Below are 8,981 nucleotides of genomic sequence, written 5' to 3'. Positions count from 1 at the left end.
GATATGCCCTTTCATAGTGATTGGGGTGGTAGAGCTTCCTTGTTGAAAGTGATATATGTGTTTATCCAATGAAGTATAAATTATTCTCTTTAAATACATCTATGAATGCTTTTTATTATAAAGGAAGAAGAAAAAAAATCACAACTCCCAAAGACAACCATAATGAACACTTTGACATATTTGTGAGATCATCTTTCAGGCATCATTAACATTATGCTAATCCTCCCATGTTTGCAATTTAGTCAGCTGCTACATTTAACTTTCTAATGTTTATAATTATCAGCATGTAAAATTTATGTTGGGGTTTAAGAATGTTCATATTCTCATATTAATTTACAGGAATAGGCTCACTCCGCTGCTTACTCTTCTTTAATAGCAAACTCTGACTATACTATTTCTTACCTCTTTTATTTCCATCTTTTCTTATCTTTTCCAGTTCTCTCCTTGCTGCCCAATTTCAAGTCCCCCTTTCCGTAGGCACAGACATACTTCTCTTTAAATCTTGAAATAGCTTTGTGAGGCGAACCCCAACACATTACTTAAGGGCAAAGCTCCCAGAAATTCTGAGGCATCTGCTGGGTAGATGGGAGATTTCCAACCACCCTCTCTCTCCCTTGGCGGGGCTGGTGACCCATTACTCCAATCAGAATCCGCTGTGAAGGCGAAGAGAGGAAGAGAAGGAGCAGAACATGTACAGCTGTCTCCTGGATTTTCTAGATCAGAGAGTCTCAAAGAGAAGGAACAAAAACATTCTGTCTAGAAAGGAAAAAGAGGTGTCGATTTGTCAACTAAATCATTGGCCCACATTTGGAGAGAGTTCTAATATTATGTAATAGTCACAGTGATGTTTCATAAGAATAATTTTGCCCCTCCCTTGCTGGCATTCGCAGCATTTCTCCCTTCCTGTCCCTCCTCATAGCCCAATGAGGTTTTCAAAGAGGGCTTTCTTATCCAGTGATAACAAACTACCACTGATCCAAGTGTGAGTTGGCCACTGTTCCCAGCCTTTGTGTGTGTAGTCCTCACAAGACCCCCAGGGGGTAGGTACTGTCATTATGCCTGTACTACAGAGAGATTACATCACTTGTCCAAAGTCACACAGCTTGTAAATGTCAAAACCTGGATTTCAGCCCAGGTCACCTGATTCCAAGTCTCTTAACCATCATATCATCTATATGTTATGCTACTTCAACATCATAGCTGTCAAATAGAAAATATAGCTCAGGAGGAATTTTTTGTATAGATACACATGATATTCAAAACTCTTTCAACTTGAACACAGAGTATGTTCCAAAATTAAATGTTTTGTAGTTCAGTGGTTGGCTGACTGCTTTCTTTTGCCCGGCATAGAATAGCCCAGGAAAACGACTTGTCTTCCCCCAACTGTCCAGATAATTGCTTAGGACTTTGCCTTAGCAGACTGCCTGGTCTTAGAGATGTCAAGCTTTGAATTCATTCAATATCCGTGACCCAGGATGTCAGAGTAAGGACAGTGTGTTCCACTGATTTAATCTAATTAGGACATTATAGTAACTCCGAGTACATGTCTCCTGTGTATAATAAGGAGTTCACACTTCCACCCCCTCTTCCCTTACACCACAATATAAAGCAGTTTGAAGCCCACAAGAATTCATTTCTCGCACTTGCCACTCCATCCTTATAGTAGGCTGAGATGCTGGGGCAGAGAGAGTGTGTAGTTCCCTTTCTGAAAATGGGGAAGACTTAAACATATCGCCAATTAAACTACCAGGGTTTAGAAGAAAGCTCACTTACTGGTATTTAAGGCTCCTGGCTGCAGACACATCACTATACCACAACCCCTGACCCTGTAAGCAGTTCTTATGATACAGCCCTGCTATCTGCCTGATATTTACCCTCATGAACTGCTTATCGTGAAGTGCAAGCTCAAAATTCATCTAATTTAAAAAAACAAAAACAAAACTTACTGCCATTGAGTCAATGCCTACTCAAAGTGACATCGGACAGGGTAGAACTGTCTTTGTGAATTTTTGAGCCTGTCACTGTTTTTAGGAGTAGAAAACCCTGTCTTTCTTCCGTGGAGTGGCTGGTGGCTTTGAACAAGGGGTAGAATCTGAACGCATAACCACTACGTCACCAGGGCTCCATTCATACATCTAGGGTTTATATATATATATCCCTGTCCCACTTTGGCAACAATATTATTAACTTTTTGAGAGATAATATAAGTAAACTCCATGGGACATTTGGTAATTCTAATAATAGTATTATTAAACTAGTCTTTTATTTAGGATCTAAAATGCTATTGAGATAAGGGGATATTTATATATGAAAAAAATTTTAGGGTTAAATAAATGGGATGTTTATTTATATATATGAATTACTCAAGTGACTGAGTCCTGCTTAAGAAAACCATGACGGTTAGCATGGGGCAGAGTTCAGTAACACTCATTCAGTACAACAGAACTGTGTTTGCAGAGCTAAGACATGTCTTAAAAATCTGAAAAAAATATGGAAGTGGCAAGTATGATTGTCTTAAGTTGCCTATTACTGGGCAACCTCAAAAAGTAAAAGGGTTGAGCTGAAGCCCAAGGTCTTCCTGGAAAGACAGAATGAAGTTTACAGTTATACATTAAAATATTAAATTAGACACAATAATAACAAGACTTACTAACGGTAAAGCCCTTGAAAGTGCCCAGGCTTCATCCTCAGAATCTCCATAAAATTATTTATCAGACTTTCCTCCATAATTAATTAAGCCTACTTTCTTTTTATTAAAAAATACATCTTCAATATTTTTGTTTTTATTACTATGATTATCAAATGATTATTCAACTCTATTCATTAAAATATAGAATATTTTAGCTAATCAATAATTTAATAGGATTTTATAGACTAGAAACATAATCCTTACCTATCAACAATATTTAACAATACTGTGTTCATTAGAAAAATTAATTATAAGGCCCCAAACATAAAACCTACCAATTTATTTTTTATATATAAGAAATAACTTTATATGAAGAAAGAAATTTATATGAAAGAAGCAGCTCAGGCCAGTCCAACTCAAGTCCATGGTCAGACGCTAGCTAGCTCCCCCTCCAGGTTCACTCAGCTGCCAGTGGATGAAGCAGGAAACAAGGAGAGAAGTGGGGAGATGACAGGCCAGTGGGTGCAGACTGACGTGAACCCAAGGTCGGCAGGAGCATGGGAGGGCACTGCAGCTCCCAGAGTTCACAGACCACATGGGCTGCCACCTTCAGAGTTACTTATTGATTTTTGAAAATACGATTCAATTTCCCTCCCCATCAATGTATAAAATAACTCCATATCTCAAAATAAGATAATGGATATATCCATATCCTTACAATCATTCTTTTATATTTGTTAAGTATAGTTCGATTATTGTCATATGCAGCAAATCTTTGCATTTTGACAAGTTTCATTTCTGGAGAGTTTATTACAAAGAAAATTGGCTTAAGGTATATTTAACCATAGAAACAGCAATATATTTGAGAGCTTTATTCTTGATCTAATATGAAATGAACTTTATATATAACCATAATATGTTTTAAAAACTCAAAACAGCTGTTTCACTCTCTACAATCCATTGCAAAATAAGCAAAAATGCCCATCATTGAACACAGGATTAAGTAGATAATATCGATTTTATAATGGGAGGGGTTATGAATACTCCTGAGAGATCATAAAACTGTGACCTGCCAGCACTAGTATGTTATTAAATGGTGAGAAATACCTGGTATGGATGAAGGGAAATAGAATGGGTTTTCATTCTTCTCCTGATGACAGCTGATTGTATTACTTTAATAAAATCACCCAACTACCTCATGTTCTACATTTTTAAAATGAGAGCATGAGACTGGATAATTTTAAGATTCTACATTATTTCTTTCATTTAATTTATAATTATTTACTTGTACCAGGTCGAATAGTTTTCTCAGAATTCCTGCTTCTTCCTGCTACCTCGCCTTATGGCTCTCTTTGGAAATAAGATCATTTCATAGACATTTAGTTTAGATGACTGCATCCTGGGATATGGTGGGCCCTGAGTCCCATGAGATTGTGTCCTTCTAAGAAGAGACGCAGGGACAGAGGCAGCGGAAGAACGGCATGCACTGATGGGGGCAGAGATGGCACTGATGCCTGTACCAGTCACGAAAGGCCGAGGACTGCGAGCAACCCAAGAGAGAAAGGCATGACATGGCTCTTCCTAGGGCTTTCCCGGAGAGCACAGTCCGACCCACGCTTTTGATGTGGGGCTTCTGGCCTCCAGAATCAGGGGAAAATAAATTTCTGTTTTAAATACATTTCAATTTGCTAAAGCAGTCCTGGGAAACAAATATTCCTATGAGCTTTCAATGTAAAATAGCTTTCATGATAAATGGACAAATGAAAATAGAGTTCATTTTTTAAGGGTACATATTGTTTTAGGCATTCAAAATCACTCCGTTGTTTACTGGGGTACCCTCATAACTGAGAAGAACATTAGGAATTCAGTTGTTAGTGTTTAGAGAACAATACAGTGTTTGGAGACTTCCTGTTGAACTGTGTTCTTTTGTCTCTAACCTTCTCCCAGCCTCACTGTCCAGACCCACACACACTCACCATCAATTCCAATAGACCCACGAGGGCTGCTGTGAGGGGGGAAAAAGCCAGCAGCTAGCAAAGCCAGCCTTCAGAGCAGGTCTTGAGAGGAGAGCTGTGTGGGGGGGCTAGTTGTCTATACACCACTTGAGGGCATTTGGGAGATTCCTCTGTATTTCCCTTAGCATGTATCTGTGTATTGCCGATAAGCGTGTAGCAATAACTCCCCCGCACAAAAACTTTGAAAGGGAGATAGAACAACCTAGGAAAAATGCGCGCGCGCGTGTGTGTGTGTGTGTGTGTGTGTGTGTGTATGCGTGTATCAACTTGAAAGCCTTGACTGAGAGGAGCATCGAAATCTCACATTAAAAAAAAAAAGAACAACAATTTACGGCTTAACTGAATGGAATTTCTCTCTTTTTCTGGCAGTCCATCCTACACCCTGGCACTAGATTAATTTTATGCCTAATTTTATACTCTGTGTTAGGCCGTGTAGACTAGAGAAACAAATCCAGTGACACATATGTGTAAGAGAGAGCTTTATATCAAAAAGTAGTCATATATCAGGAAAACATCCCAGGTCAATCCAGAGCAAGTCCATAAGTGTAATACTAGTCCATAAACCCCTCTTCAGACTCATGCAGCAACAAGCAATGATGCAAATGCAGGAAGGTCACAAGATGGTGGAAGCATCACAGGGCTCTGGAAGGGTCCGGCAGGTCGCCCAGTGGCTTGTCAGCAGGAGGATAAAGGAAGAGAGAGAGAGAGAGAGAGAGAGAGAGAAAGTCCCCGGTATCCACCTTATGAGAATGTCATGCACACCAGGAGGTACCATCAGGCTGTGACAGATTGACAGGCTAGACTCCACCCATATCTTCTTACGGGTGCCATCTTGGCACAAAAAACCCAACTGTCATAGAGTCCAAGTTCATAGACCTTAATTGTACCCTTGCACTTGTAAGATAAAGGTGAAACACTTGAGCACTGCAGTATTTTGTGTAAGCAAGGCTCTCAGTCTGCCTCTGGGCCTCTTTGACTCCTTCTCAACATTAATCTACTACTCAGATGACTAACTAGCAAGTCACTTTCCTTACATTACACTTGGGCTTTTTGTTTTTTCCTTTTCTTGCCCCCATGCCTTTGATTCTCATACATCTCTGCACCCAAGCAAATTGCTGTCTTCCTCGGAAGCTCAAAGGAACCCTTCTGACAGTGGTTAAGTGCTTGGGTTTGAACCCAGTAACCATGGAAGAAAGATGTCTCAGTTTGCTTCCTTAATTAAGGTTTACAGATTTGAGAAGTCTATGGAGCAGACTCTATAGGGTCACTGACTCAGGATGTACTTGACTGCAATGTGTAAAGGTTCAAAACTCTGTTCTAGTCCACACCCAGCTCACACAGTACACATAGGCCCGAATTAATGATGCGTTCAGGTTAAGACAAACTGAATTTACCATAGTTTGTTTTAGAGGCCATTATTGTGGGGGAAGGAAGCGGCGTAATTTGCTGATGTTGTCATTGCCAACGTCAAGGAAAAATAAAGATCAGACCTCTAAAGATCCCTATAATAAAAGGCAGTAATAATGGAAACTGAAAGAACAAACACATAAAGATTTTAGGTCCAAACCAACTTACAATGGATTGTTGGAGCAAAACCCTGTCGTAACTTGGGCACCACCTGTACTTTCTTAGGGCCTCGCTCTGCTCTTCGCCTCTACCATTTGCTTCATCCGCCTCTCATTGACCTTCAGTAACGGCAAGAAGGAAAAACCAAGTGCTGAGGACCTACTGTGTGCCAGGCGCTGTCTGCATTTTTATACCTAGTCTCCCATTTAATCCTTGCAACAACCTTAGGAGGCAGGTCTTACTTTTTTTTCCCCCTCAAACAATTGGGAAAATAGAGGCTAAGTAACTTGTTTAAGTAATTCAGAGAGTGATAAATAGCCAGCATTTGAGCTCAGCAAGCACCACAGCACCACAGGAAGGGTATACAACTGGAAATGAGGAGCTCTCGGATTTAAATAACCTCTCTGAAACTCATTTTTCTTGTTAGAAAAGAAAGGGAATGCTATTCATCTCATAGAAATGTGTGAATGAACCGAAGACCGCATCTCTGAAAGACTTCATCTGCTGTGGAGGTGATATTTCCCATCGCCCCTAGCACCTGCAGATGCTCAATAAGGATTTATTGCTGCAAGGACTTCTATTCCTTCTCTTGGGAATGGCAATATACAGTAGTTTAACATGCCCTTTCTCTGCTTTTAGGTGATCACTATAAGGTAAGCAATAATAGTCATGCTTTCAGCTTAGAAAAAGAAATGTTGTGATCTGCCACGAATAATTTCCTTTTCCAGAGTGATCCTATGGTCAGTACTCATCGTAATACATTTGCAAACTTTGGCTCAGGAGAATTCCGTCTAGGATTTTGTAAGGTGGGTTGAGTATGCCGCCGCGTTCTAATGTGTAATGTCAGTTTGCTCCTCCTCCCAGAAAGATAACAATTGTCGAGACTCACTGTCTCTCCTCCTCGCAGGGCCCCCTTCAATGGCCTGAAACCCCTTGATAGGGTTTGATTATCACCCTTTCCTCCTCAGATCAGGCCACCAAAAGAAACCACTAGTGGTCATATGCTAAGTCCCTTTCCCCCCCGAAAAGTTCTGTTGTTCCTTTACTTGATAATGGTAACGGAGTTGTGCTTCTAGCTTATCTTTCCACACCTTCTGAATATTTGTGCATCGTATTTAACATCTTTTATGATCTGAGTTATTGCTCTTTGTTTGGGACCCCGCTGCTGTTAGTTTTTAGAGTTTTTCTGGATCCCTGTCCTTCCTTTTACAACTACCCCTCTCTGAAAAGCACCAGTTACTGTGAACTTGACTCTGGTACAGGGGCCTCATTAGGGTTCGAGTGGAACTGTGCTCCCTGTGCTTCCCTGGTGGATTATTCAGAAGTAGATTGCCAGGCCTTTCTTCTGCAGTGATGCTGGGTGGTCTTGAACCACCAATCTTTTGGTTAAGGTCAAGTGTTAACCATTTGCACCACACAGGGACTCCTTAACCAGCTTAGCTCCTTGAAAACACACATTCTCTGTATATGATTTTGACTTTTCTATTTAACCTTTCAAACATGTCCGAAAGCATGTCTTGCCCTGGTGTATTTAGAGTTCTAAACTCGGAACCTCTATAATTAGAAGTTATCCTTAATTTCTGTTCTGTGTTTATATTTTCCTTCATTTGAAGAGTAACTCAGTGACTTTTAACATTGCTTAATTGTAATTTAATAGCTCGGGTCATTTTGTCCCCCTTTGTTTGAAATGAACTTGTATATCATTAAAAAACCCGGATCCACTTCAGGTTTGCTTTTCCTTCTTTTACAGCCCCTCAGACCCCTGTTCAGATCTGAGGATTAAGGAATCTGAAGGTTTCTAAAGCTGTGAGCCCTCATTCTTTCTTTTTCTCCTTCCTTTAAAAAAAACCACTTTATTTAGTTATTTATTTATTTTGAGTTTTAAAGATAAACATATTCTATGTAGTTGCACAACCTATCTCATCAAATCAGATCAGTATTTTTCAACCCCCCCCCAAATGTGTTGTGTCTTGTTTTCTTCCTCCTTCCTTTCTTCCCCCCCTCTCTAATTTTCTGTGCCTCCCCTCTCCCTGGCCTCCTTGTAGCCTTCAAAGGGTTACCCTTTGGCGTGAAAACCACTTTTTTTCTCTGTGTTTTACATTGGACCTTTTTGGTAGGTACACTTGTTTCTTTTCAGAGGCCCCCTTTCCACCCCAACTGGCTTTTTGAAAAAATCAAAGTTATTTCTAAAAAGAATGAATACAAAACATAAACAGGCACCACCAACAGTTTTGCTTATGAAGTCAGTAACTATTAGCTATAGATTTTATTTCCCTGCTATCCATTTTTGCTCCATAAGCTGGCTGAGCAGTCCTTTCTTTATCCAAATGAATCCGTTCTGTGGCGTGCAAGATTTTTTTCTCTCTTGTCCAATATGCAAGCCTGTTTCACTCTACTAAGTTGAACTGTTCTGAGGGTTAGCCCATCCCATCGAGTCATCATTCCATTTTACATCCATCAAGACACACCTCTGTCAGTGGACCTAAAATGGTGGATCGGCTCTCAGCAGGCACATCCATTTTCCTTTCTGAAGATCACTTGCTTTAGGAGTCAACGGAGACATAGTTCTCTTTCGACTTCCTGTTACGTTGCTCCTGAGGAAGAGTCCGAGGTGAGAGGGGTCTTTTCTCTTCTTACTGGTGCCTCTTCCTGTGTCCCTTCTCCCTGCACATCCCTGATTCCTCCGCACCCACTCCAGTAAGCTGCTCTTGCAGTGGCCTGCCTTCCCTTTGCTCTGAGTTCCTGGCCTCCTTGGCTTGTGTACCCTCCCA

Source organism: Echinops telfairi, unplaced genomic scaffold (genome assembly GCF_000313985.2).
Source record: "Echinops telfairi isolate 266 unplaced genomic scaffold, ASM31398v2 ScPeMD7_7424;HRSCAF=8462, whole genome shotgun sequence".
NCBI lineage: Eukaryota > Metazoa > Chordata > Mammalia > Afrosoricida > Tenrecidae > Echinops > Echinops telfairi.
The sequence above is the reverse complement of the archived record's forward strand: the minus strand, read 5'-3'. Positions refer to the sequence as shown.